The sequence below is a fragment of the Colias philodice genome, chromosome 12 (genome assembly GCF_061535455.1).
Source record: "Colias philodice isolate Cphi_HAF_F1 chromosome 12, ilColPhil1 Martin Lab GWU primary, whole genome shotgun sequence".
NCBI classification, from domain to species: domain Eukaryota; kingdom Metazoa; phylum Arthropoda; class Insecta; order Lepidoptera; family Pieridae; genus Colias; species Colias philodice.
The window spans coordinates 10,078,058-10,105,912 of record NC_143097.1 but is presented as its reverse complement, the minus strand read 5'-3'; the positions used below and the strand labels follow the sequence as shown (position 1 = coordinate 10,105,912).

General features: G+C 33.8%; 1 long non-coding RNA gene across 1 annotated transcript in view; it reads left to right on the top strand.

Annotated features, from left to right (window-relative positions):
- The first annotated feature begins 2,401 nt into the window (after positions 1-2,401).
- The window catches only part of LOC149484244 (uncharacterized), a 135,245-nt gene continuing 109,791 nt past the window's right edge, over positions 2,402-27,855 (top strand). Inside the window, exon 1 of the long non-coding RNA XR_016316416.1 lies at positions 2,402-2,467. This is a non-coding gene — a long non-coding RNA (uncharacterized LOC149484244). The remainder of the gene's footprint in view (positions 2,468-27,855) is intronic.

Sequence of the window (27,855 nt, the reverse complement as noted above, 5' to 3'; positions counted from 1 at the left end):
TTAAACAAGTAATGCAATAATGATTCTTTAGATGAAGTTGATACAAGTAGTATATGTGTCTGTCCCATTAGACATCGTCTCGTAGAAGAAATTGGCAACTTCTTCCGTAATACTATGATTGCCTTGGTTTCAGTTCGCCGTGGAGACTAGTCTAATAGCACCCGGAAATATTCGCGTACCTACTTATCGATAAATAATATCGATTATTGACTTATAAAATGCATCTACTTCAAACCCTACAAATTGACAAGGGCTTAATTAGCTCTAATAAACTGTTTTAAGTTTTAATAAAGTGTGATAGAACTACCCAGATAGATCGACATATATGCTAGTTTTGATAAAGCCATACCTGCCGCCAACACACGCAAATGTCAAAATGTGATCACCTCGCGACAGTATAATGATAAAAATTAAAACCACAAGCAACTGGTCATTATCAATTAGGTATACTATAAAGAATAAAGGTTATTCTACACCCTGCAGTAGGTATACTATCTTTAAAGAATAAAGGTTATTCTACACAAGACAGTAGTAAGTTATTGAGTCGGTGGCGACAATCCTTTATCGGTACATCTTCACGGCAGCCCAAAGTCGCCGCGCGCCGGTGTTTATCTAACTTTGTTTTGCACGCCTCATAAGCGAAGCGTTGAGGTGGGTAGTTGGGTACTACTGTCGCTTCGCGCAAAACATCTGATTTTTCAAACTTAAAATGTCTTTATGTATCATACATTGCACTTGTAAGATAATACATACACACACATATTAAGAAAAAACACTATTTTTAACGTTCATGATATTTTTGATGTCATTTTTGTTATTTAAACTAGTTAAAAAACAGTTTAAAAAAGTTCTGTCTTGGACGTCCGTGTGTCTGTATGTGCGGATCCTTTTTCTTGTTAACACGATAGCGACCGAAATACTTTACTAATCGAGTCTTTTTTTTTCTCTTACGCTTGGGTATGCTCAGGAATAGAACCCTTTCATTTTTCAGGGTCTGATTCGATGTGGTTTAATTGTTATTAAATAAACAAAAATAATAATTAATAAATATTTATTAAAAAAAATTATGAGGCGTGCACTTTTGGATTTTCCAAATTATTTTTAATTGCCCTTTACAATAGTTAAAGGTAAATGTCATTTGAAAAGGTCGTTGTTAATTTATGATTGAGTTTGTTTCTTCGTTCCTCGACCCGAGATTTAGATAAGAGTTTATGAATATTGCGTTATTAGTTGGTTGATAATTGTCGTGATTGGTGTGTGAATTTTAGAATTCTTTTTTTTACAGTATTGGGATGTTTTTGATTTGCTGATTACAATAGGACACAATAGATATAGCTTGTTGCTTGCTTGTTGTAAATTTTGTATGATTAATATATTTGGGTTTTGTAAAACCTCTTTATCGAGATTTTAAGCTTCATTATCTTGTTAGTATAACGAAAAACAAAAATGTCCTTTGTGTTATTCACATTTTGTTTTTCTTTTTTATGCCAATGATGATATCTAAATATGCACCCATTTATACAACATAATTTGTTACGAACGTCCCTCATCTTTTTACTTGTATTTGGGTCTTGTATATTGAGGTTATTTCTAAGAAAATAGTATATGAAGTATTACAATTGTATTCGCTAAATAACAACTTTATGCGATAGACATCTTGATCTACGGCAATTGTTTATATCATATACGACTCGAAAAGTAATATACGAGTCGACAAATTAGGGCGAGATGTATCATAAATTCCCTGAAATTGGTCGTTTAATCCGTATCTAGTTTATTTTGTTTACTATAAATACTAAGTTTGCGCGATAAACAATAACTCCGCTAGGGCTGTCACACAAGAGTTACGGAAAAATACAATAATGTGGAAGCGCGGAGGCAGAAGTAATATCTAGGATTGTTAATTCGTCTAGACTTATTTAGGGTGGGTAGTTATAAAAAAGATTTACAACCGGTGCTCAAATAATGTGAGAAGTGCGGCAATGTGTCTGTGCGTCGACGGCTTAATTGCGTACTGTAGGGGATTTCTGAAATATGGGATTGTTTTTATTTCCTAAACAAGTCAATCGTGAAGGTGCTTTAGTGAGATATTACTGCAGGCTTTTTAGTTTTTCTAGTTGCTAGTCTTATTTATTTAAGTACGCTGAAATAAGCAGTGTAGACTCTCAGTACTGTATAAAGTACGATAAATCAACTAACAAGCGACTGCGAGGATAGGCGTCTCGCGCTTTTTCCACGCATAGTAAAACGATCTAATTAAAGATGACAGGAGTATTGAAATATTTTAATTTTGGAGTATTTTATAGTATTAATACTGGATATTAGTTAACGTCTCCTTCGCATATTTTTTTGACTCACGCTTATCTTCTTATATGTATATATATAAAATTCTCGTGTCACAATGTTAGTCTGCATACTCCTCCGAAACGGGTGGACCGATTCTCATGAAATTTTCTGTGCATATCGGGTAAGTCTGAGAATCGGCCAACATCTATTTTTCATATGTACCACGGGCGAAGCCGGGGCGGACCGCTAGTATGTATATAAAAATGAATCGCAAAATGTGTTGGTAAGCGCATAACTCGAGAACGGCTGAACCGATTTCGATAATTCTTTTTTTATTATATTCCTTGAAGTACGAGGATGGTATCTTATGTAGAGAAAACGTAAACATGTACCACGGGCGAAGCCGGGGCGGACCGCTAGTTATCCAATAAAAATAAGCATCCGACCCCAATAATATAAACATCAGACAATCATTAGCAAATTACATAACAATAAAAACTTTCATAACAGCTATTTAAAATTCATTGCGGGTTTTATTGTCGATTTAGTGCTGGCCGAATGGCATTGGTCTTTATGGCCACTATGAGGGGATTAGGGGAGACGAGACGTTAGAAGGGTTTGGGGTAACATGACCCTCTAGCCATTTCTTTGGTACTTTATTGGGCGTATTGTGGAAAAATTGGCCTAAGTGCGTCTAGACTGTAGTCACCTTTGTAGCGAAGATTTAGAGGCCCGCTAAGGGTCTGGAGCAGGCGAGCGTTATGCGTATCTGCGTTATTAACTGGATAAAATATTTGGCGTGTACGAATTGTATTTGTCTAGCAGAAGGGTTGTACAAATAAGAACTCCTTACAGCTAAAATACAAGAGTTTCGAAAGTAATCTCATAAGATCGTAGACTGCGTGTTAATATGTACCTAGTAAACTTCGCTGACCTTATTGGAGAGAATCACGCTTAAAGTAGGTAGGTTATTGGTCAAGTGATATTCGAATTACATTGTAAAAGAAATCACTCGTAGACTTTTATTCGTGTCCAAACTCAATACTCTTTCAATCTACTCAGTATTCAGATAGTTTAATCCATTACTCCAAAAACAATAACCCGTTACGACAATTTAACAGCCCACAGTCCAACATGGACTCGTATTCGAGTTACGTACTCAAAGTGCAGTAAAATTGTAAAAAGGGGTGTCTAGAGATATTCAAATTCGGTGCGTTTATCGCCCAATAACTCAGAGCTGCCGCGGTTATGGGCTTCCGGCAAAAGATTTAACTACGGCGGGTGTTCTATGGCGTCGTGGTACGTGACTATCAGGGACTTTCGAGTGAAACGTTAGAGCATCCAGACGATTAGTTTTGAGAACGTTCTGGATGGTGGAAGAAAGATGCACACTTTACACAGCTGCTTGTCTAGGTTAGGTATTCTTCCGTTTGAAAGACTCGAAGGACCAATTATTATAGGCTTTCAAAGTTTTCACTTTAGACAGATTTGTGCGTATGGCGATTACGTCGTAATATTTAACTATTATGAAACTATTATGTTTAATGTCTTATGCAGAAATTAAATTGGAACTTGATGCATCGCCTTAGATTTTTGTTCGTTAAAATATGAAGGTCATCCATTGGATGTATGTTTTTATAGCTATACAATACAATGTAAGTCTGCGATCCTATTATTTGGCTCGCGTCCATCATTGCAAGTAATGAACTCTTGTATAAATACAGAGGCAATTACTTTTGTTTACACTGGACACAAATTATCATATCGTCGTTAGTTTCATGAGCACCGAAATAAACTATCAGTCATTCGCCTCGGATTTACGATCGAACTATAGTTGGTCGTACATTGCTGCGTGGTTAAGAGAACTTATATATAGGTTTTAATACATTGTATGTGCGACCAGCAATGTATTGAATGGTATGTATCGCTTTATAGCACGTGGTTAAGTACACTTGGGATTTGTGATTTATTGTAAAACGCAGTTGGCAAGGAAATATATTATTATAAGTACCAGTAGTCTTCTGCAAGGGCATAGGTACCTAAACAATAATTAGTTTTTCAAAATGTGATTGATAATTTTATATAAGGCGAGATTGTGTTCAAGCGCCTCCCTATTAGCTGGGTCCACACCGGCCGATCCACCGCGATCCGATCGCGCGCGGCAGGCGCGCGATCCAAAGATGCGGGCGGTGTGGACGTGCCGCGCGCGATCCATGCACGCGTTTTGCCGCGCGCGATCCCTACCTCGTGCGATCCGTTAGCGGGCGGTTTTTGTACCCGCTTCAAAGGTGCCTCAGTTGCGTGATGCGCGCGGTGTGGACGGTTGTGTTGGATCGCGCGATCCACCTCACCATGGACATCTCAGAAAGTCGAATATCTCAAATTGAATAGCATTCATTCTTGCAAAATTGTGTTCCACTTCATCTGAAACTAACTCTGCGTACAGCTGAGTCCCAGATTCCAATCGATTTTTGTAAAGTTGTTTCACCCAAAACCGTCGATTTCTTTTTTTTGATTTTTTGCGCAAACATTTCAGTATAATAAAAGTTACTGCTGCAACGGCAAGACGCCGCCGTTGTACGTGTGACTCCATATCGTACAAGAGTTAGACTGGCTGGATCACGGATCGCCTTAGGATCACTTGGAGCGCATATTTTGGATCGCAAGTTTTTAAAGTGGATCGGCCTAACATGATCCACGATCCATGCTCCGCGATCCTGGATCGCGGATCGCGGGATCACTGGATCGGCCGGTGTGGACCCAGCTAATGTCAATAAAAAAAATACGTATAGGTATCGCATATGCGTATTTTGTCTTATTTACTTATTATTATGTATAAATAATTATTATGAAATCTTTTCCTATACGTCGAATAATATATTAAGCACCTTATAATATAAGGCTTAGGGTCCGGTGAAGTAGGCTCAATAGGGATTTGTCGGACTTTTTGCGACTTTAGTTTTTGATATGATTTGTAAGTTATTTTTTTTCCTGATATTTTCGGGATGATATGTACTACAACATATATAATAAATATTATCTTCAATTTTATCCTCCCTTTTTTATGTCAGTCAATAACAATTGTGTTAGTTTTTGCTTTACAAAGTATTTATATCAAGAGTCAAGAGTCAATACTGAAATACACAATTTATTGTATTTGTATTATTTATCTATTTTAAATTTTTTTAGGTGTAATTTTGTGTCATAATAAACGTATTTTTTTATTTCCTTCTTTACAATCGATTTTAAGCCATATTTTTATTTTTTCGGTGTTAGATAGCCCATTTAACGAGGAAGGCGATAGGCTATATATATATCATCACGCTAAGACCAACAGCAGTGGAGCACTGCGGGTAAAACCGCAGGGCACAGCTAGTATCTTATAACTAAATAAACTCGTACACTCAAAGGAAAGCGCCGCAAAGATTTCGATCCTCGGAACTAGCTGCAATGCAACACTCTGTCGCAACCCGCAAAGTTATTCTGTCGGGAAAACTCCGGTGTGGAAGTAAATCGCTTTTAACAACCGCTTGTATGGTTTTACTGCTGCTTTGTATAGTTTGAGGTTTTCTTGGTTTATATCAAACATACATAAATACCTAGGTAGGGTAGGAGTGGAAATTTATTAAAATTTTAAATTTTTTAATATTATATTTATATTTTAACAGATAGTGCAGATAACCCCAATCCCTTTTCCATCACCTAGCACGATCTAATTAAAAAAATATAGGTACCTACCATTTCAATTGAGTTTTTTCTCTCATTTCTCACTAGTGCTAACGAACTAACGAGGGAAAAAGATATTTATTTATTAAAAAAAAAAATGGTTGTCTGTAAAGTCGGTTTACTGACGATATTTGAACGTGACAACATCCGATTGTGCTTCTTTGTCACTCGTTCCGCGCTCTCGCTCGCACTTCTAGCCTTACATGGAACGCCTCAGAGCGAGGTAACGCCGCATGAGTTATGTTTTTTCGTGCGTGCAGCCGGCGCTATCGAATTATAAGACGTTGTCACGTCAAAAAATTGAGTACACAACAGATCACGATCTAGTTGGGCCTATATTGCAAAGGCTTATAAAGCGATACTTTGCAATAACCGTTCCGTCATGAACGCGTCACGTTTAACCGACTGCGACGCAATTAGCAAGTGCTCTGATTAAATGCACGTCTGATGACATTACTGTGTCATATGTCAATGATGCTATACCGACGTGAGACGGTATGTAGGTCATAATTAATGTCTAGTGTGCTGGTCGTTTGTCATGCTGTATTTTTAACTCGTGGTAGATAGACTACTATTTCTGCTGTACCTAGCTTCAGTTTAGTGATAAGTTGGGAGAGTTATAATAAGATGTAATAGGTTTTCAGTAGATGCAGAACAATTTAAGGGCCTTTTACACCCAAAGTATTTATCGTGATTCGTCAGTTCAGTATTTATCGATAGACGTGTGCTTTTGTTGATGGACTGGATTATATTATTTATTACCTATGTTATGTACACGATCAACACTATTTACGTGTATGAGGCTCCTTATGTTTAAAATTAACAATACGAGTATACCTATGCTTATTACATAGAGTATAATTGTAATGAAAAGAGATAATCTTTTCTTAGAACCACGGGTGTGAAGCCACGAGGGGAACAAAACAAAAATAACAATTAAAACAGAAGTTGCGGCGTGAAGCTGTGGTCGCGTAAGGACTTATCTGATGTGATTATGTTACAAACCACAGTGGCTATTCTAGCAGAACTCCAACAAAAAGGCTTATATAATAAATAAATACTAAGTGCGTATCATAACATATTTACAGGGCTAGGATAATGTTTCAGGGAGATGTGGTAGCGGCTCAAGTAATCATGACAAATATGTCACCAATGTAAGGATTTTAGAAAATAATGATATGGCTAGGTTTAAATATATTTTTGTTTTGAAAGATGGTTTAATCAAACGCAGATAATAAATTTGTACACTTGCACACTTGCTTTTAAGAATTTGCAAAAATCCATTTCTCTTCAAGGGCAAACTTCTGGAAAAACTTCTAAACCATATTTCGTGACATTTTTTCTTATCTAATAGTTGCTGACCAGTTAGTTAGATTTACCCAATATAGTTTATGTAAGAAAGGACAGAAATAGGTTCCTACGTAGCCTAACATCAAAATTCTATTTACGGCAGCTAAACGGGGAGGACAAAGTTCGATGTAAAGACATTACGTGACATCAGGAGTTCGTACACGTCGTGGCGATAATATGTGCACGTTCGAACATCTGCTACCCTTGGCACCCTACTTACGAGTTTATAAGATTTGCACTAGGGAACGGCTAAATACGTTTTTTAGGGCGCCCAAGAGATGGTCAATAATATGCCCAAAACTTGATAGAAAGGCCCTTAATACCCAAATCTTTTACAAGTAGGGATGGTATGTGTGATTGGGTTAAGGATGATCAGTTTTGCAATGGTTTGTATTGTATACACTGTTCGTTTTGTGTATTTACAGTGACCTTATGCACATGATTTTGTGACAATGTGTTACAATCCAGTGTTACGATCTCACACTGTCTCCCACTGTGGAGTAGGATTTAAAATACCTTATGCTCCGAATTAGAGTTAGTTGATATTATATCATACATTCAATGATTTAAAAAGAGCAACTACAGAGCTTTTAATAGCTTTTCTCTCAAGAATTTTAGAGCTGGTGGTAACTTAATCTTATGTAATGGGACCATACATAAGCGCTACTAAATTAGGTCTACCTAGTTAAATAAATGTTTGTATCAAATCGACGAACAGAGAAGTAATTTTCCCTCTTTATTGAAGTACTTAAATATCGGCACTAGCTTCCGATCTCTCATCACATCCGAAGTAACCCTTAAAGCTCTAATAGTTGAACTCACAAGGATATTTAAATAAAGCATTGATCGTACGATAACAGCGAGCAGGGCGGTCGGGCTAACGCGCCGTGCAAATATTGTCTAAACGCATTCCGAACTATTAGGTTAGAATCTTTTGGGCTCCGTGTGATGGTACCATTATAATTTGTAGAAATTTTGATTAGTTCAGTTAGATTGTTGTTATCTTGAATTTTGTCAATGTATTGCAATTTTTTATTTGATGTAGAATGTAGAATTTATCTGAGATGGTTTATTTAGTTAAAAACCCGTAGCCGTAATGTTATATGTAGTAATATTGAAAGTTTAAATTACATGGCAGAATTTTTGACAAGCCACCGTAAGATTTACATAAAACAATTTCTCAATGTGCATGAATCGGGGTAAATAATACTTTTGTGCATAATAAATGATTTATATTTGAGCATCGTTACACTATTTGCCTAAAGTTTTTTCATTCACAATTTCATTATGGCGCCGGGGAATTCATTTGTCCAATAGTTTTGGTTTCTACCTGCATATTTACCTGCAGTTCTTGTAATTGGGGAAAAAAAGTTTCATACAAATTGTTCGTTTTACTTTTCTCTAACAGTAATGGATAAGGATATTCAAATTTTAAATCTAAATAGGGAAGATTTAAGGTAATATTTACGTTGTGTTTTAAATTCGATTTACTTATTGTCAATGGTTTATTGTGTAACAATTTATAGGATGTTTCAAACTCTATACGGTAAACTGTAATGCTTTATTCTCTTTATATCTGATACAAATATAATATGAGCAAGTTCATGTGTTTTTGTACAACAAGTACATACTCTTATTTATTTAAGTTCTTCAATTGGAATAACATTGAATTAATAAACGATTCCCTTTTAAATTACTCTACCTCCCTTTACCTTCATTATATCGATACAAAAATCCAATTGTCCATTATCGAATCGTTTACGAATGTCAATCAATACATGCATGTTTATTGTTAGATTGATACGTCAAAGCAATCACGCGATCGAATATATCGTAGTATGTTATGGGTAAAGGGTATGGATGTTTTAAATTGGATTGGATTGTTTGTGTGTGATGTTTTTTGAAAACTTACTTCTTAAAATTAAGGCAGACACACATATAAGTACAGTATAATATTTTGACATTGCTAATTGTTACGGTGTTATGGGAAAAGCGTGAGGGTATGGTCTTAAATTTTTGATATTGTGTGTGTGTCTAGACTGGAGTGATATGAGTTTATAATAGATTTTTTTTGTGAAAACTTACTACTAAGTGTCTGCTATATGCTGATTGCTTGGAAGATATTGCGTATTAAGAAATAAAGCAACAAAAATAATAAGGATGCATTCAAGAAATGCTACGTAATCTAGATAGTAACGAAAATATACTAAAATAAATAAAATAAAAACAAGTAAGTAAGTAGGTACTTACAGTAAAATATTGTAAAGTGAATGATTGAGATTTACTTTATGATTTCAATACTAGTGATGATTTGTACATAAGTTTTATTCAGTTGTATTGAAATGAATGTGTTATTTTTTAGGAAAATTCCGTAATCGTATAACAACCTACTAACGCGAAAAATAAATTATTTGATTTGATAAATAATATGGTTACAGGTCCTATACCTTTACTGTGTTTGCTTGCACACGAGTAATATTGAACTTCAAGTGATAAGAATAAAGTATTTTGTGTCAATATTTAGAATAAATATAGATAAGATTTGAATAAATCTAGTAATATACGAATAATTATAACTTAATATGTATATATAAATCTCGTGTCACAATGTTTGTCCTCAATGGACTCCTAAACCACTTATAATAACCGATTATAATAAAATTCGCACACTATGTGCAGTTCGATCCAACTTGAGAGATAGGATAGTTTAAACATGTAGGTACCACGGGCGAAGCCGGGGCGGACCGCTAGTTTTTCTATAGGTACTTATTTAGCTTTAAATATTGCATGTTGTATTAGTATAACATACATATTTGAAATCTTGACTTGACATATTTGACTGCTTAAAATTTGAACAAAACTTAGCAATGAGTCACAAAATCATACACAAGAAACGATTTCTTTGAATGAATGAATGAATTATTAAGTTGATTATTCTGAAAAGAAATATAACGTTAATTCAATAAACTTCATAAGCTAAACTTAAGTAGTACTTAATTTTGTAGGAAAAAATGAAATAAGCTCGTAGAAACTGTTTGATATAACTTCGCGAACTAATATTAAGTTTGTTTTGTTAGCGAAGGCAGAGTTTTAGTATAAATCACGAGATAATAAGGTAAAATCTTATTCGACGATTAGTTTGTAACATTGTTGAGTTAATTTATGTAGTTTTAAACTCTTTTGATGGTTCTATTAAGTATCTATATACTAAAGTAATAAAGCTGATGAGTTTGTTTGAATGCGCTAATCTCAGGAACCAGGGGTCTGATTTGAAAAATTATTTAACTGTTAGATAGTCCATTTATCGAAGAAGGCTATAGGCCGCATCATCATACAGACAAATAGGAGCGGAGTAATGCGGGTAAAATCGCGAGCATTGCTATCAAATATAATATAAGCTTGCTAAGTTTAGGCAATTCACTTTCAATGCATAAGAATATCTGCAACACCTCATGCAAAATATAATTTTAAAATAATCTTTTTAAAATAATTCTAGTTAATAAATAAAACATGAATATAATTCAGTTGAACACGGATTAAAGGATACGCGGTCGTGTTCAACATCCATATTATTTTGAGATTGTTCCGATATCAATTTATTGCACGCAAGCCATTTATCACGTAAAGCAGGATGCACATATGCCTTAATGGAGCCTTATTTTATAAATGAATGAATGAATAAAATTATTCTACCTTCACTTTTCCTCTAATTTAATTTCTCTCCGTACGTTCGGTTGTCTGGAAGAAGTCGCTGCATATCGATAAGACCGCCAATTGTGTAAATGTATTCTTATGTTAACTCTTAACAATGTTAAGTATTATTGTAATAATTCTAAGAGAAATAAATAATTAATAAATAAAATTAACAATTCACATTTACGTGTGTGACCAGATGGATATTGACGGTTGAAGCTTTCGCGCTTGTCTCGTCTTGTGTTACTGTAAATTTTGGAAACTTGGGTCATTTGTGCATGTTTCTCTTCTGTATATAACTCTTAACAATGTTAAGTATTATTGTAATAATTCTAAGAGAAATAAATAATTAATAAATAAAATTAACAATTCACATTTACGTGTGTGACCAGATGGATATTGACGGTTGAAGCTTTCGCGCTTGTCTCGTCTTGTGTTATTGTAAATTTTGGAAACTTGGGTCATTTGTGCATGTTTCTCTTCTGTATATGTATTATGTATGTCTTTTTCCTATTTGTAATGGTGTATAATAAAGCGTTTTAACTCATTCATTCAATTATATGGATGAACATTGATAGTTTGATTGTAGTAACTAATGCTGCGAGAACTTCAAGCTATCTGGAAGGACATCCCATAGTATTAAGAACTAATTTAATAATACACTTTTCAGTTAGCTACTTAGTGTAGAACGTAAAAAAAAGTATAGAAATTGTGCAGTTGAATAATCGATTTTACAATCGATACAATATCGTAACAAATTGTTTATTTACAATAATATGAATAAATTTTGGCCTCGATTATCAAAGCATATTTTCATGAAGTTTGAAAGAATACTAAATTTACATACAGACATTGACACGGTTATTTTAACAATGCGATTGTATTCATGAATTATTTTTGCGTACCTAAATAGATACTAAAGGATAAATTTAAATAATTCATAATTACGTAATAATATCGTCAGTTTCGAGCTTATTTCATGCAAAGGTTTACGGAGCGTGACGTTTAAACTTAATGTAACAGACTCCGAACTTTGCGATTTAAGTTTATTTTCGAGAAAAATCTGTGCCAGATGGATAAATAAAATTTTTCGACAAAACTGTAAGCGCAATTGTCTGTTATGTTGTTCAAAAGAAGATAACTTGTTGCTAATAGAGTGCATTGAAGTGGCAAATTTAAATTTAGAGATTGGTGTTCAGTTCAAATATTTTAAACTATAAAAATATTTCAGACCAGATGTAGGATTTGCTGTCCATGTAGATGATTCAGTAGCTGGAAAGTCGCTATATCTTTGTTAGATTCAATATAAATGTGCTTTTTCAAACTCAACTAAACAGGGGCTTTGCAGACATTCATCTGTGTTGCATTTACCTAATTCTGATCGATTAGAAGATGAAACGAATAAATTAAAATCTTTGATACTTACCATTAAATAATTCGCAAACTGTATGAGCCTGGTGTAATCCATATTTTTGCGTATGATTAATGATATCAACAAAGTTGTCTCGGTCCCAGCGCAGTAGACCGTTTAGCGTGGTTAATTGATATTATTAATCTTTAGGTTTGGTTTATGAAATATCAGTCATCTTACTCTGTATTGTTATAGGGATTTACCGTCAGTTAGAAGCTGTATATATGTTGTAGCATAGAAATCGCCTTGATCGTATAAGAGTTCGAATAAAATCTAATTAGAACACAAATCTATTTAGAAGTGTGTGTGTATAAATTTTATATTAACCTGTATTAAATTAGAGGATACTTAAAACAAAAACGTCTATTTTGTAGTTCCATAAAACATTACCTATTAGTGAAAGTAATTCACATTAGCGTAAATTTAGTATACCTATAACTGTATAACGTGTACATTATTGTAGGCATTATTATAGAAGAATAAGGCATTATGCAAATGTCAAATAGCTTGGCAAATTGGTTTATTTAAATTGCTTCACAAAATAAGCATTATTTGTATTGTTTGCAAAAAGATGTCTAGACATAAGTCACTACAGAAACTTTACGTAATCGCTTATTAAAAACTCGAGAATCGTTTTTTTCAACTCAAGCCTTCAATTTTCATGTTACGTCTTGCGATACATTTTCAATTAATATTTCACACTTAAAATTTTGTTGTTACTCATAAAAAATATTCAGACGTATAGCGTGCGGTGTAATTAATTATTTTTTAAATTCCTCGCGACTTAAATGCTAAATAATCATTAGCTTCATGCTGTTTTTAACATTTGAAAAACATTTTTTTGTACTTTTTCCGCTTTGTTACATCCACGAGCATAATATTTAACTTGACTTAACATGACGCTTAAATTGAATTCACACGGAAGGTTCTTTCTGTGAAATATTTTAATTTCATCTAAGTACACGAATTTTTGGAAGTTCTGTGTAAATACAACGCTTCAAGGTAATTTTTTATATTCAATATTTGCGTGTTCAAAGAATTCGTTTCTCTAACAGAAATGTTTTACGTAAAATGGCTAAAGTCTGATGTTAATAGAGGAAATTCTAAACATTTTACAATGCTATCATAAAGCGACAAAGCTGATATTTTAAGACTCACAATGGCCACTCTAACGTTGCTCCAAATGGCTAAATGAAGACTACAATATAACACGTATTTTATTGCGTGACGACATGTTTTTAAAACCTAGCTGTAAACGTCAGAGATGTATCGAATGTATGCGTTAATGGCGGGGGTTTATCTCGAGAATAGCACCGAAAATTTATTGCATTTATAGAATTGAATCACAAACGGTAGGCGATTGCGCTAGATTTATTTAAACGGCTCGTTTTTGAGAATTATGGCTCTTTCTCAATGCGTCGTTGAAGATGCGGCCCCTTGGGGAAGGTTCATTGTTGAGATATCTCGCTTCGCTATTGTCGATATAACGCTTCAATGAACTGAATGTTTAGTTCAATTACTTTTGGTTGCTTTTTGTATGGCTGTGTATGGATATCGTGTGCTTGATTAGTTGCCTGCTGAATGGCATGCGATAAATTAGGTTTTTAGATGCTTTTATTAAGTGGCAATACCTTGTTATCCTACCTATTGTATATTTTACTAGCTTTCCGGTTCTTTCTCCTAAATGCCTAATCTTTCTCTGTGCCAAATTTTATGCTGATATCTTCACTCTTTCTTGTCCGATGGAGTAGCAAACGTCCATTTAAAGTGGTGCGTTTATTAATGCAAATTATTTAGTATTTATGAACCTAATACAGATTTTTCTCAAATCACAAAGCATTTTGGCGGAAAAAGCTCCAGATATATACAAATAGCAATCAGCGGGAATATATTTCATTTAACACTGCTTTTGGAACAGTATACTTTTTAATCTGTGTTTTTTTATCCAGTTTTATTTCAATGCGGTACCTTTTCAAGTATTGTATTTGTGTCGGTTGTAGGGTGAAATTGTAGGCGATCACAATCGATTGGTTTTGTTTAGTTATTAGTTGAGGGCGTGAAGTAGAGCGATCTTTGGTAATTACGATTTTATAGTTTGTCCATTATGCTGAGTGAAAAATTTGTTGAGGTCGGTAAAAGGAGAATGGGCATTTTACTATGGAAGTTGGGCCTGAACCCTTGAGTTGGACCAATACACATGAGATATTGTTTTTATAATAGATCATAACACATACATAACGGGAAAAATATATATAAAAAAATAATCAACCGGGTTTTTGTACAGTCACATCAAGTTTTATTTCTTTGTGTATAATATTTTTTGCAATAAATAACTGTTAAATAAGACAATGACAATATCTTTATGTTACTCCAATTCACTTTCACTTACAAATACGTACTAATCTTAAGCCTTCTAATAACCGAAATACACTAATATTATGTTTTGTAACAGGTACCTATACCGTGTTTATTATAATTCAACGTAGTTAGACGTTTTTTGTGGTTAAACTCAGTCACTCCAGTGACATTTAGATTTATATTTACTTCACTCGAATTAAAAACACCGTTATTGTGTGCAAAATAATAGCCAGATAAATAAAACTTTTTGCCTTGACTGTACAAGAACCCGGTTGAATTATTTTTTTATTTTATTTTTTTCGTAAGGTATGTGTAATGATCTATCACAAAAACAATATTTCGTATGTATTGGTCTTAGCCCAAGTTTCAGGCCCAATTTGCCCATTCTCCTTTAATGCAAGTTACATTGACGGTTCGCTTTATAATGTTCTGTTTTTGAACAGGAAGTTATTACTATCTATTATATACTAGCTTTCCGCCCGCGGTTTTCCCGCCTTGTCTAAAACCTAATAAATTATATACTAAAACCTACCTCTTAAATCGCTCTGTATATAAAATAACGCATCAAAATCCGTTGAGTAGTTTTAAAGATTTAAGCATACATAGCGGCATAGGGACATAGAAGGCGACTTTGTTTTAAACAATGTAGTGAAGTTTTACTTTTATTACAATGAATATAGATTTTATTAGAGAAGTCTTTGCATGAAGTTGTAGCGAGATTAAAAGCCAATTTCTAAGCTACGTTATTAATTACATATATTAATGTACCTCTTTGACAGTTATTTTAAAATAACTCCATCAACATAAGCACGAACGACTCAATAAAGATGCGATAAAATATGATGTTATTCTATTTATAATAGCGTTCACTCATTATGTGACTGCTTAATATATATATAAAAGTCGTCGTCTTAGCCGTGTATCCGAATTTAGTTCTTCCGCATTCCTTTCTGAAACGGGGAGTGGTTTTACTTTTAGTTAATCGTCGGTTGACTGTCTGATGGAGCTTTGAAAATGTTCGTTTAATCTACTGCTAATTTGATATTCTATTTCTTATGAATAGATTCGATTTATTGGGGGCTTTGGCTAGTGATGGTAGAACTGTATGGAATTGTAATTTGGGAGTTTAGTCGCGATTTATGACTGTTATTATTGGTAAAATATGATTAATTAAAGTGTCGTAATGATTATCTTTTATCTAGCAAATGAGTGGGAACTCTTAATGTTTTATTGTTTAATAAATTGATGTTATTATTATTCTTTTATCAAGCAAATGTGTATGTATTTGAAACCTTCGCCCACTCATATCTTAGTAAGTTGTTGTTAGGTCTGTATAACCTAATGGACACACGGACAGGATGCAGCGGGCAATATAATAGTTTTACGATTTATTAAAATATATAACAGCCCTCGCGTTAAACTTTCAACTGTGTAGTTAATGCCGTATCGAATTACATCGTGTAATTTGTAGTTTACGATACATTTATGGCGCGGAAAATAATAAATTTAAGGAACTCGAACGCAATTAAGGAGAACATCACGTTTTGTTTAATTGTTCAATGGTTAATTAAAGTATGACGATATCTAAGAATTTGGTTTAAATCGGCTTAGTGCTTGTAAATATTCCTTCTTGACTTTTAAACAATATAAAATTTCACCAAGTGCACTGCAGTAGGTAGTAGGTACCTCCTAGACAAAAAGATGCAGGTTCGAAACTCAAGTTAATTTTTTTTAATGCCATGATTTTTTTTGGCTATTATCAGATATTCATTGTTTGCATATTTATTGTGATTGTGCGATAACTCTTTTATTACATATCAGTAATATAGTAATAAACAATAGGTATAACAGATAACTGTATGACCATACTATACTACGATTAATTAAATTTTCATTTCGTCGTAGGTATGTACTCGCGAAAAAGCAGCGTTAACACACTTGAAATTAAACGGAATCATAAAATTGAATTAAGCATTTGATCCTAGCTAAGTGCAAATTGCATTATCTACTAAATAAGCTGAGTTTCATTAAGAAAAGTAAAATTAACGGAAATGTACCTACTCGAGTATTTAAAGCCAGGAAATAATTTGTGAGAGAATTTGCTTAAACTAGGAAGCTCTTCTCGTTTGCACTATACTAGTTATCAGCAGATCGCGAACTAGCCAAATTTAATAGGGTTGTCATCGGGTGGTTTTAGCAAGGATGAGCTGGAAAAGTCGAGATAAAATGTATTGATTTTATGTAGATAACATGTTTTATTGTTAGTAAATGTGTGAAATTAATTAAAGGAATATTACTGAGTTTTATATAAAAAAATAGGCCAATTAAAACTGCTAGGTACTAGAGATCAGTTTTAATTAACTTGTCTGTTTGTAATACTCATTTAAATAAACTCAATTGTAAGTAAAATCTATCTAAATCCTTCTAATTACGAGGTTTTGTACTAGGGGTTATGTTAATTTCTAACGAAGAGGCAACCCTAATTCTAGAAATTAGGGCAGGATGTTGGGAATAACCGGCGGATTTGCGCCCACGGAGAGATTTGTGTGACCCCACTCGCCACTGCGATAGTTGGGTTAATGAGCCTGTTTGAATATTATAATATGTGCTAAGAACCCTCACTTGGCCAGCGTGGATTATGGCCTGTACCCTCATAGGAGGCCCGTGTCCCAGCAGTGGGAACGTATATGGGCTGATAATGATGATGATGAAGTGATAAGTGTTAATTTACGGTCGAGCTAAGTTGGCTTTTTCAGGGCGAGGAGGATTTTTATAATTTTTGGGTTTTTAAATGAAAGAACGGTTAGATGCGTGCGCAATGAATGTTTAAGTATTAAATCATCTTATAGCCTATATACATTAATTTAAAATACTAAGGTTAGTATTATTTTTAAAGACACCTGACGATAAACTTAATTTAAAAAACGATAAATAAAAGTATGCAGTTGCAAACACTAAAATCTCGACACTCGACAAAATAATCTGAAGTGTATCTTTAAAAAAAACAAATATTTTAAATCTTTCCTCATTCCAGGGATAACATATCATTCAAGTATAAAAAAGCAGTAGCTAGAATAAAAAATCTATCAGTACATCAAGTTGTAAGGATTCACGGGCAATGTGTCTCGGTTACAGTGTTGCGTCGTGCCATTTACGAGAATAGCCTCGCTGAAATAGCACGCTGCAATTATTGACATTTAGCTGACACACTTGTCTGAGATTTAGACCTAAATTAGACGCGTTTTAGCACCTGTAGAGAGGGAAAGGTTGTTAAAGACTAAGGTAAGGGTGCATTAATGTAGTCATCATCAGGCCCATATATGCACGATGCAATGCAAAATTAGCTGGTACACTTGTTAGACATGAATTAAATGCGTTTTGAGCGAACCTGAACTAATGTTCCGATTTGGCTGTATTGTTTTTAATAGAAGCTGCTTATCGAAATGGTTTTTAGCTATATCTCGTTGAAGCTGGAAGTTGAAGTTGGAAGCGCTCGTTTTCTAGGATTAAGCGGAATGATCACAGCAGCTGGACAGCATACAGCTTATAATAATTATAACGGCCAGTAAGGGGAAGTCTCTATATGATGATATTTCATACGTAGATCTGTTAGGGACCATTTCATCGATTTTAATTAGAAGAAAAATTACATTCATTAATAAAAAGTTTTTATTTGTGAGGGTATTTTTAGTTTATTATTTACTATGAAATGATAGGAATATTTTTGGTGTCTATAACAGGTAATGGGAAACGTCTTTACACCTTACCTAGAAAATACTCGTTTAAATAAATTTTATATGTTATTGGAACTGTACTTTCAATATGATAATCTAAAAGGACTTCCCAGTATTTGTATAAATACAAGCACGTATATATAACGATTTAAGTGTTCCGCATATTTCATAATACGTACCAATATTATTATTATGACGACAAGTACGGTTAATCGCGTAAGTGGACATACTCGTAGGAACAAGAAAAACTCGGAACTGTAGTTAGTCGTTAGATAACGTCGTGTTAGCTTCGTCATATTAGTGATTAGAGAACTAACTTCTACTGGTACTAGCTAGTATAGAAGTTAAGTACTTATGATACTGTTATATAAATACTAGCTTACCGCCCGCGGCTTCCTCCGCTTTGTCTAAAACCTAATAAATTGTATACTAAAACGTTCCTCTTGAATCACTCTATCTATTAAAAAAAACCGCATCAAAATCCGTTACGTAGTTTCAAAGATTTAAGCATACAAAGGGACATAGGGACAGAGAAAGTGACTTTGTTTTATACTATGTAGTGATATTTGAAGAGTTGTGTTACGTCGACTTTTTTGTCTTTTTAGTACCAAATAAACTGTGACAGTCGTCTACTAATTATTCGAAGCAAAGTAATCTTTCAGAGTCCTTTATTTTACACTTTTCCAACGTAATTCGTTTATACGAATCACATTTTGGTATTTAATCTCTTCTTATAAATTATTGGCAATCATCAGTTGCATCTATAGATAAATAGACCTTAAGTAAAATGTGTAAGATGCAGGATACTGCATTCAACTAAATCAATAGGTATATGCATCGATTATTCACTCAGCTGCTGCTTCACAATCAGCTGTTATTTTAAAGCACTTCAAATCATAGTGAATAGTTTGGCTATATCCCAATTTGTTTCAACTTTCAACTATCCCCTACAATGTTGCCAGCTTAAATTTCACTAGCATTCCCTCATACCAATATTAGTCTTGGATTTCTATCTAATTTATTAACCGACTTCAAAAAAAGGAGGAGGTTATCAATTCGGCCGGTATGTTTTTTTTTTTTTTTTTTTTTTTAATGTATGTACACCGATTACTCCGTGGTTTCTGAACCGATTTAGGTGATTCTTTTTTTGTTCGATGCGGGATGGTGTCGAATTGGTCCCATAAAAATTTTATTCAGATAGGCCCAGTAGTTTTTATTTTATGAGCATTTTTGTCTGTATTTGTAAATGTTGCAAGTGCAAGTTTGAAGTCGGTTGTTTTTAACGCAGTTATTGACTTGTTATTTCAATATTAATGAATTAATGTACCAGTATCGTTATTATAATAACAGTAAGTATCGATAAGAATGGAATTCATGCGGCATGCGGGTGACATGTATTGAATCAGGAAACCGTTTTTTGTAGGGATTCCAGTTAGGTGATGAATATGCAGTACCTAGTTAAATTTCACCTTTTAAATGCACCTATTGTATGGGCGTTTATTTTTAAACGAGTATATGTATTGTTTGCTTTTTTATGATCACTGGTGTTTTTACGTATGTTAGAAGGAGGATTGAGTAACCGTGTTCTTTGACTTTTTTCTGTTATCTAGTGTCTTTGAAAGACTTATTCTGTTGTATGGGACAATATCTAAAACTCTATATATTCAAATTATTGCTGTTCGTTAATCGCGCTAAAATTACCGAATGGTAGGGCTGATTTCGCTCATTTTGGAAATATAAAATATAAAATGTTTGTTGAAGTCCAGGGAAAGTTTTAATGATGAGAAACATGAATAATAAGTAACGATTTTCGCAAATATAAACTTACAGTACGAAGATAATCCGGCCATTTAGTTTTATACAAAATACAGTAGTTACATAAAGTAATGTAATTCCCAATAGTAAAAAAATGTGTGCGTGTACTAGTGTACACACGTAAGAAGTGAAACTTCTTTATGACCTTATTTTTTCAAAGAATAATTTACTATACGCAACTTTACAGAAATACGTCGAATCAAAGATGGCGCGTAACGGAAAAATGTCACGCGTAACTAAAAAATGTTACTCTAATTTTTTTTCCAACCCCGATAAAGAAGTTTCACTTCAACAAGATAAGTGGAAATAAACCAAACTATCGCTCTAAACTAATAGCTGTTATCACTTTCCGTTTTAATATGTTGTTTCACTTATAATTGAAAGTGTAGGTAATTATATTAATAGGTTGGCAGCACGAATGACACTTGTCATCGGGTCTATTACAGTCGTTGCATTTGCTTTTCATCAGAGCATTTAGTGTCGTAATGTTGATTACTGTAAGTGATATTTGTGTTTTGTAATGCATTAAAATATTTTATTGCAATGTGATATCGCTTGCTTGAGGTCTTGTTTGATGGGATGACAGATTGTGGTGGTGGAAGTTTGCAAGGTGAAATTTAATTTAATTTCAGTAGATTTACGATTTTTATCTTAGTGTTAGATTTGACAGATAACAAGCTCATCATCTCTATAATGCAAATAGACACCAGCGTACCTACAATGTCCATCATAATAGATCACATCATCATATTTGCCGTTCAGAAGTTTGTAACTAAACAGTACCTTCATAGAATTTATATCCAACAATTAAACAAGAAACGCTAAACAGATTAAACAATGTCTCGTCTATCCAAACGTCCGTCGCGGTCAGCACACCAAAGGAGACAATTTCCCAAAACGCTGGGGAAAAGCGTTAGATAATAATAGCGTTACAATGCGGGTATAGCGTGCGTTGCGACACGGCGCCGGCGCCGCCCTCGCAACTCGGTCACTGGGCCGGCTGCAGTAGGGCTGCCGCTTGAGAGTTTTTTATATTTAATTTTAAAGTGGCAGTTTTAATACATGATACAAGTTTATGGAATGGAGTGAGCAGTATTGGCGTTTGAAATTTGCTTGATGGCTGCTTGGCAATTATAAGGAAATTAGGTATATGTATGTATCTAGTTTTATTAATTTTGGAGTTAATAGATATTTACGGTTCAATTATTTTAAATATGAAAAATACTGATTTATACAATCCATTCAATTTGTAAAATCTAGCTCATGCAGCAGTGACAAAAGTGCGTATCTTGTTGCAAGATAGTAGGTTCTCATAAATTTCATAGTAAGAATACTTATCAAATTGCTTATCTTCTTCTCTTATATATAAAAATGAATCGCAAAATGTGTTGGTAAGCGCATAACTCGAGAACGGCTGAACCGATTTCGATAATTCTTTTTTTATTATATTCCTTGAAGTACGAGGATGGTTTTTACGTAGAGAAAACGTAAATATGTACCACGGGCGAAGCCGGGGCGGACCGCTAGTATGAAATAATTTTGGCATGTATTTCAAGAAATTACGTTTTGATTTCAATTAGTTAAATATTTGTATTTGAATGAATGGAAATATACTTAAATGAACTTGATACAGCCCTAACACACACTCACATCGATATTCTAGGATTTTCCTCATAGTTCGCACGACGGATATGATTACATGCTGCACAGATACTTCTTCGCATTTATGTCGCCCTGGTACTTTGTGATCTATGAATTACTAGATGTTTCAACGACTTTAAAACAAATGTAGGAGTTACTTTTAACATTTACATTTTATTTATATACGTTTCATTAATTTTATTTTGAAGTTTATAGTATATAATATAATAAAGGTGAAAATCAACAAGGAAAAACGTATTTAATTCATCCTGCAGCATTCATTGCATCATTGATTCTATTAGAGTTGGGTTGTTTCATTAATATTAAATTTTCGTAACCGAATGCTTGGTGGCTTTCCTTATTGTTAACTCGATAGTCTATTATAGTACTACATGTTCTTGCTAGTTATAGCGCCCTAGTACATTGTAAACATTTACGTTTTGTGGCTTTTATGAGACGTTTGATTACCGTTTCACGAAACAATCAATGCCACTTGGATTAACAATCGGTGTGTGGGCCGAATAGTGATACAAACAAAGTTAGATTTTCCTCATAGATAGATATTTTTTTGTAGGGAAAGGAAAGACCTCGGCTTTTAAACAAATGTATTGAGTACATGATGTTCATTTTGAAGTTATAGGGAAAATATTCTAGATATAATTTAAGGAAAATATATGATAAATTGGAAGAGGAATGTTGCTGTATATATACTTAATATTCATAAATTTCTATGAGCGTTTATCACCGTCCTATTTTATCTGTTCAAAGTGCGTCATTTAAAGCCTCCTCTTATCTTGTGCCATCCAACCATTTCGGTGTTTATGTGTTATAACTATGATGAATGAGTCACAGTTTAACTAGGTGGTAACGGCTATAAATTTGTGAACATGCATCGTTTTGCTCACCACGCCTCTACATAACTGTTTTCGCTAGAGATATTTATATTCGCGTTTGAAGTTTATTTAGAATGCAAGTCCTTAGGACGTACTTGAATTGTACCTTTATTTAAAGCACACGTCTGCAATATATCATCGCTAAATGCATTTTATTTTTAAATCTGCAGGAATAGCGGGCGGTGTGAGTCATTTGTGTGAAAAAATTGTGTAGCTGCCAAAACTTTCTAAAAAGCGTGACTAGTAAATAACTATAGAACATTACTTCCTGACGTTTATGGGTGGACTATGCTCGGATGCTGTCGAGGTGACTGTATAAATAGGCGCTTCAGTGTATGGGACACTGGATTTTGAACTAGTTAGGACTTTGTGTAGGTATATTTCTAGTTCTTTTTTCATATCTGTCATAGGTCCAGATTGTCTAATAAGACAGGCAGTTCTTCCTACTAATTACTTATTTGTCGAATGAAAGATATGATAATTTGTTACAGGCTTGACAAAATGAATTCAAGATTACGTGTTACAAAGACAATTACACCAAGGGTCCGCCCCTAACTTGCCATTGCTATACAAACTTACCAAAGAGGCTTCATTAGTGCAGGGGTATGGTACACATAAAAATTCAATATGGACGTCACTATATTATGGTTATAGCTTGTCTGGAGGGTCAATAAAGCTATTAGACGGCGCTGCGATACCCATTACTGATAGCTACATAGGGTGGCTAGGGTCACTGTGATTCTAGGTCTTTTAGGACTAAAAATTATTATATCATGGTATAATATTACCTACTAAAAATAAAGAAAAACAAATCAAATTATTGAAATAATAAAATTGTGAAATAAATACTTAGGTAGATGTTAATTAAAATACACAAGGATAGAATTAGAATCGAATTAATACATAGTATGAAACTTATCCTACATATAATTGGTACTTTGTAGTGTTACCTCTTGATGTAAGTGCATTTTATAGTACGTAGTTTAGATTTTTAAAGAAACACACAATTCACTTGTACTTTTATAAACAAAAAATTATTGATATTTATTATAAAAACTACGTTTTCTATTATCCCACATACACTAAAAGTGTGGTCACTCCACCGCGAGGGCGGAAGATAACGTGATCAATTTGCAGATCCAATATCTGCGGTTTGCGGGACTAGTGTCGCCCCGCGGAGGGCGCCGGCCCTTGCGCCCATATTGTACTAATGGCTGACGGCTAGTAAGAGTTGGAAGACTAATCTATACTAAAGCTGAAGAGTTTGATTGCTTGAACGCGCTAATCTTAGGAACTACTGGTCCGATTTGAAAGATTCTTTCGGTGTGAGATAGCCCCTTAAATAAGAAAAAAATATTATTTTTAAGAAAGATTCTCCAAATTCCCAGATGAACGTTCTTTTTAGGAATTTTACAGTATACTCTTCCGTCTATCTCATTAGCACAGAATAGCGTAACGAGGCTAGGAGGAATTATTATTTCTTTGCTTGCATCACGTGAAAAAAAATAAGTAGTGCTAACTTGCGTATGGCAATTTCTCATCGATATCACAGACTGGCCAAAGCCCGTTTAAAATTTTTAAGTATGAACATATCATTTGCGAAAATTCGTACAAATTATTATAAAATCATGCGTTACATACAACCCTTTGCCCCTACGTCATTCAGGTGGGTTTTTTACGAAAATCCAATTTAGCAGTGCCATTAGCGACGGCTCTTATCGGTCCAATTTTACTATCGACTGCATCTATATCAAGGGTTGGGCTTGATTCTTATTATCGATATGTCGACTGCACTATGGAAATGAAATTCGATAGTTTATTTTGCGTTCTCGGTTACAAATATAGCCTGTATTTTATCTATACAAGTAATATTAAGCTGATGATTATGTATATTTAAACGCACTAATCTCGGGAATTACTGGACCGATTTCAAATATTCTTCAACTGTGGGATATGTGTTGATCATTGTGAACTATAGGGTGTATAATATGTACCACGGGCGAAGCCGGGGCAGACAGCTAGTAATCTATATATGTGTTAAACCAAATCGATTCGGTATAGGCATCTGGTTTTGCTTGAAAAAGAAGACATCATCAAATGTCACATCCATGTAGTGGGTATGTGTTTACGCAAATATGATAGGTGTTTCAACTTTGCAAAAGATGATTCTAAAAACGAAAATTCCAACTATTTTTAGGATCATAAATAATGTTAGCATTTATATGGTTATTGCTTGTGAATTTCTTAGAAGTACAATAACCAACGCCTACATTTCTACAATCCACATTTTTGGGATTACCATCCGAAGTTACACAAAAACATCATTTGAATCAATTTAACAACAAATAAAAATGGAGGTAACGTTACCCAATATACCAAAAAGTTACGTTAGCAAAAATAACATTAAAATAATGTGTTTTGTGTTTAATTTTGCTAGACTTAAGAGAAGGGTTAGAATTCCACGCGAAAGTAGGACGTGTGAAAAATAATTAGTTGTTTTAAAAGTTAAACAACACGGATAATTTATTATTGTTAATGAAAAAATTGAATACTCTTTACCTGGATTTGTTTAACAAAGTTGCTGTCTGTCCGTTCTTATAAACATTAAAACTACGCAGGTGATTTTGATAAGGTTCTTTAATTATCTACAAAGCGGGCGAAGTCGCGCCCGGAAAGGGATGTCTATTATAATTGTTAGTTATTATTGGCGCCAAATTAACTAATTAGTAATATTTATCCGGTTTCGTGGCAAGTTTTCCCATTGTTACACTTCTAAAGGTATTCGATAAGTTTTTCCTTAAATGTGTCATGCTTAAGGTATGTGGGATTTGCCATTTGTGTTAAAAATTCTTTTTTTTAAATTGGCTTTCCTTATTCGTTCTCAAAATAATTCACTTTATTGGTATATTTTAAACGATCGTTTTGTCCTTTGTAAATAAATATTTATAATAGTACACAATGAAATTAAATAAAAAAAATAATAATAATAATTACCACTTAACGTGCGTGCATAACGTAAAATTGAGTGACGCAGATAGATAATTTTATGTCATGAAACAGTACCTATCTTTCTAGGTAACTACAGTTCATGCACCTACCTACCTACTTATAAAAACATACCTAGTTAAAACAAGAGATGTTAATATTGTTGAAATGGCATTTAAATTTAAGGCGCCATATTCAAACCCTTATTCCAACTCCTTCGCTCAACTCGACAACCTCGAGTGTTTACTCCAAAATGTTCAAGTAAAATAGTTAATTTTGACAAATCACGAAACTGCCAGTGTCCACTTAGTTAAAATATTTGCGTACTCAAGATGCCCTCGAACAAACGAGCAAGCCCGAGTGCGTCTAGACGGGAAGTTGGCACAATTAATTGTGTCCGGAGGAGTTTGCTTCATTACATCGCACTTGTAGCTTTTATTGTTTCGAGTGCTCTATTAAAAGATTCGAGCGATCCTCTTTGGCGCTAAATGAATGGACTAATTGAGCCAAAGGCTTTGCCTGTGCGAGGAGTGTAGAGGAGCGATGGTGTACCGTGTATTAATCTGTTTGTTTAAAAGGTACTAAACTACAGTTTAGTACAATTGTCGTACACGTAACACGACAATTGATCGTACCAACTCAGAAACCTACGTGGGTTCATGTACAAGACGATGAAGATCATCACATGTTCAAATGCATAGTTTGCGATGCTATAAAGAATATATAGACAAACATTCTTTTTTGAAGGTATTGCACGCCTCATAAGCGAAGCGTTGAGGTGGGTACTACTGTCACTTCGCGCAAAACATCTGATTTTTCAAACTTAAAATGTCTTTATGTATCATACATTGCACTTGTAAGATAATACATACACATACATATTAAGAAAAAACACTATTTTTAACATTCATGATATTTTTGATGTCATTTTTGTTATTTAAACTAGTTAAAAAACAGTTTAAAAAAGTTCTGTCTTGGACGTCCGTGTGTCTGTATGTGCGGATCCTTTTTCTTGTTAACACGATAGCGACCGAAATACTTTACTAATCGAGTCTTTTTTTTTCTCTTACGCTTGAGTATGCTCAGGAATAGAACCCTTTCATTTTTCAGGGTCTGATTCGATGTGGTTTAATTGTTATTAAATAAACAAAAATAATAATTAATAAATAATTATTAAAAAAAATTATGAGGCGTGCACTTTTGGATTTTCCAAACTATACATGATACTGCTACCACTAATAAAATGTTTAAATATGTAGTTGTGCTCCTAGACTAGAGTAGATAATTTTTGAAACAAAAAAAAATCGCAGTCGGATGAAACCCATTAGAAAAGGAGGGGAATATGATAAAAATGTAAGGAAAAATAAATTACGGTCAATCCGAGTTCGGGAAGCGGGAGGGGGGAGCTTTAAAGAGAAAAAAATGGTTTCTCTCGATTTCCGACAAAACTACAAGTCCTATAGAAAAAAGTTCAATGGCAAAGTTGTAGGTAATTAAAAGTTCTACAACTTTTGTATTCACAATTTTTTCACATAACCTAAAAATTTAGGTGAAAAATTCAAAAAACCAAGTTTTTGGTCTTTTATTTCTATCTACTTCAAAATTTATTTTTTTTCTACGAAATTTAGTGGAAACTTACTTTATTATGTCCCAAATACACTGTAATTTATTTGATTGAAAATATTTATTTTTTCGCCTTATTTTGAATTAATACCAAAAAAACAACCTAATTTTCAATCGAAAAGTCACCCGTCAAAATATCAGCTTTTTTCAAAAACTTGGGGTGCCTTTTATTCATTGAAATCTCTACTTTCATATGGTGTAAAAAAAATAAACACCACCATAGTAAATGTTCTCAGGAAATGCATACAAACAGTCTGAAAATTAGCTTTTACTAAATCAGGCACACTTCTCGAACTACCTGAAATGTTTTTATCGACATCATTTTGCTTTTGAATATGCT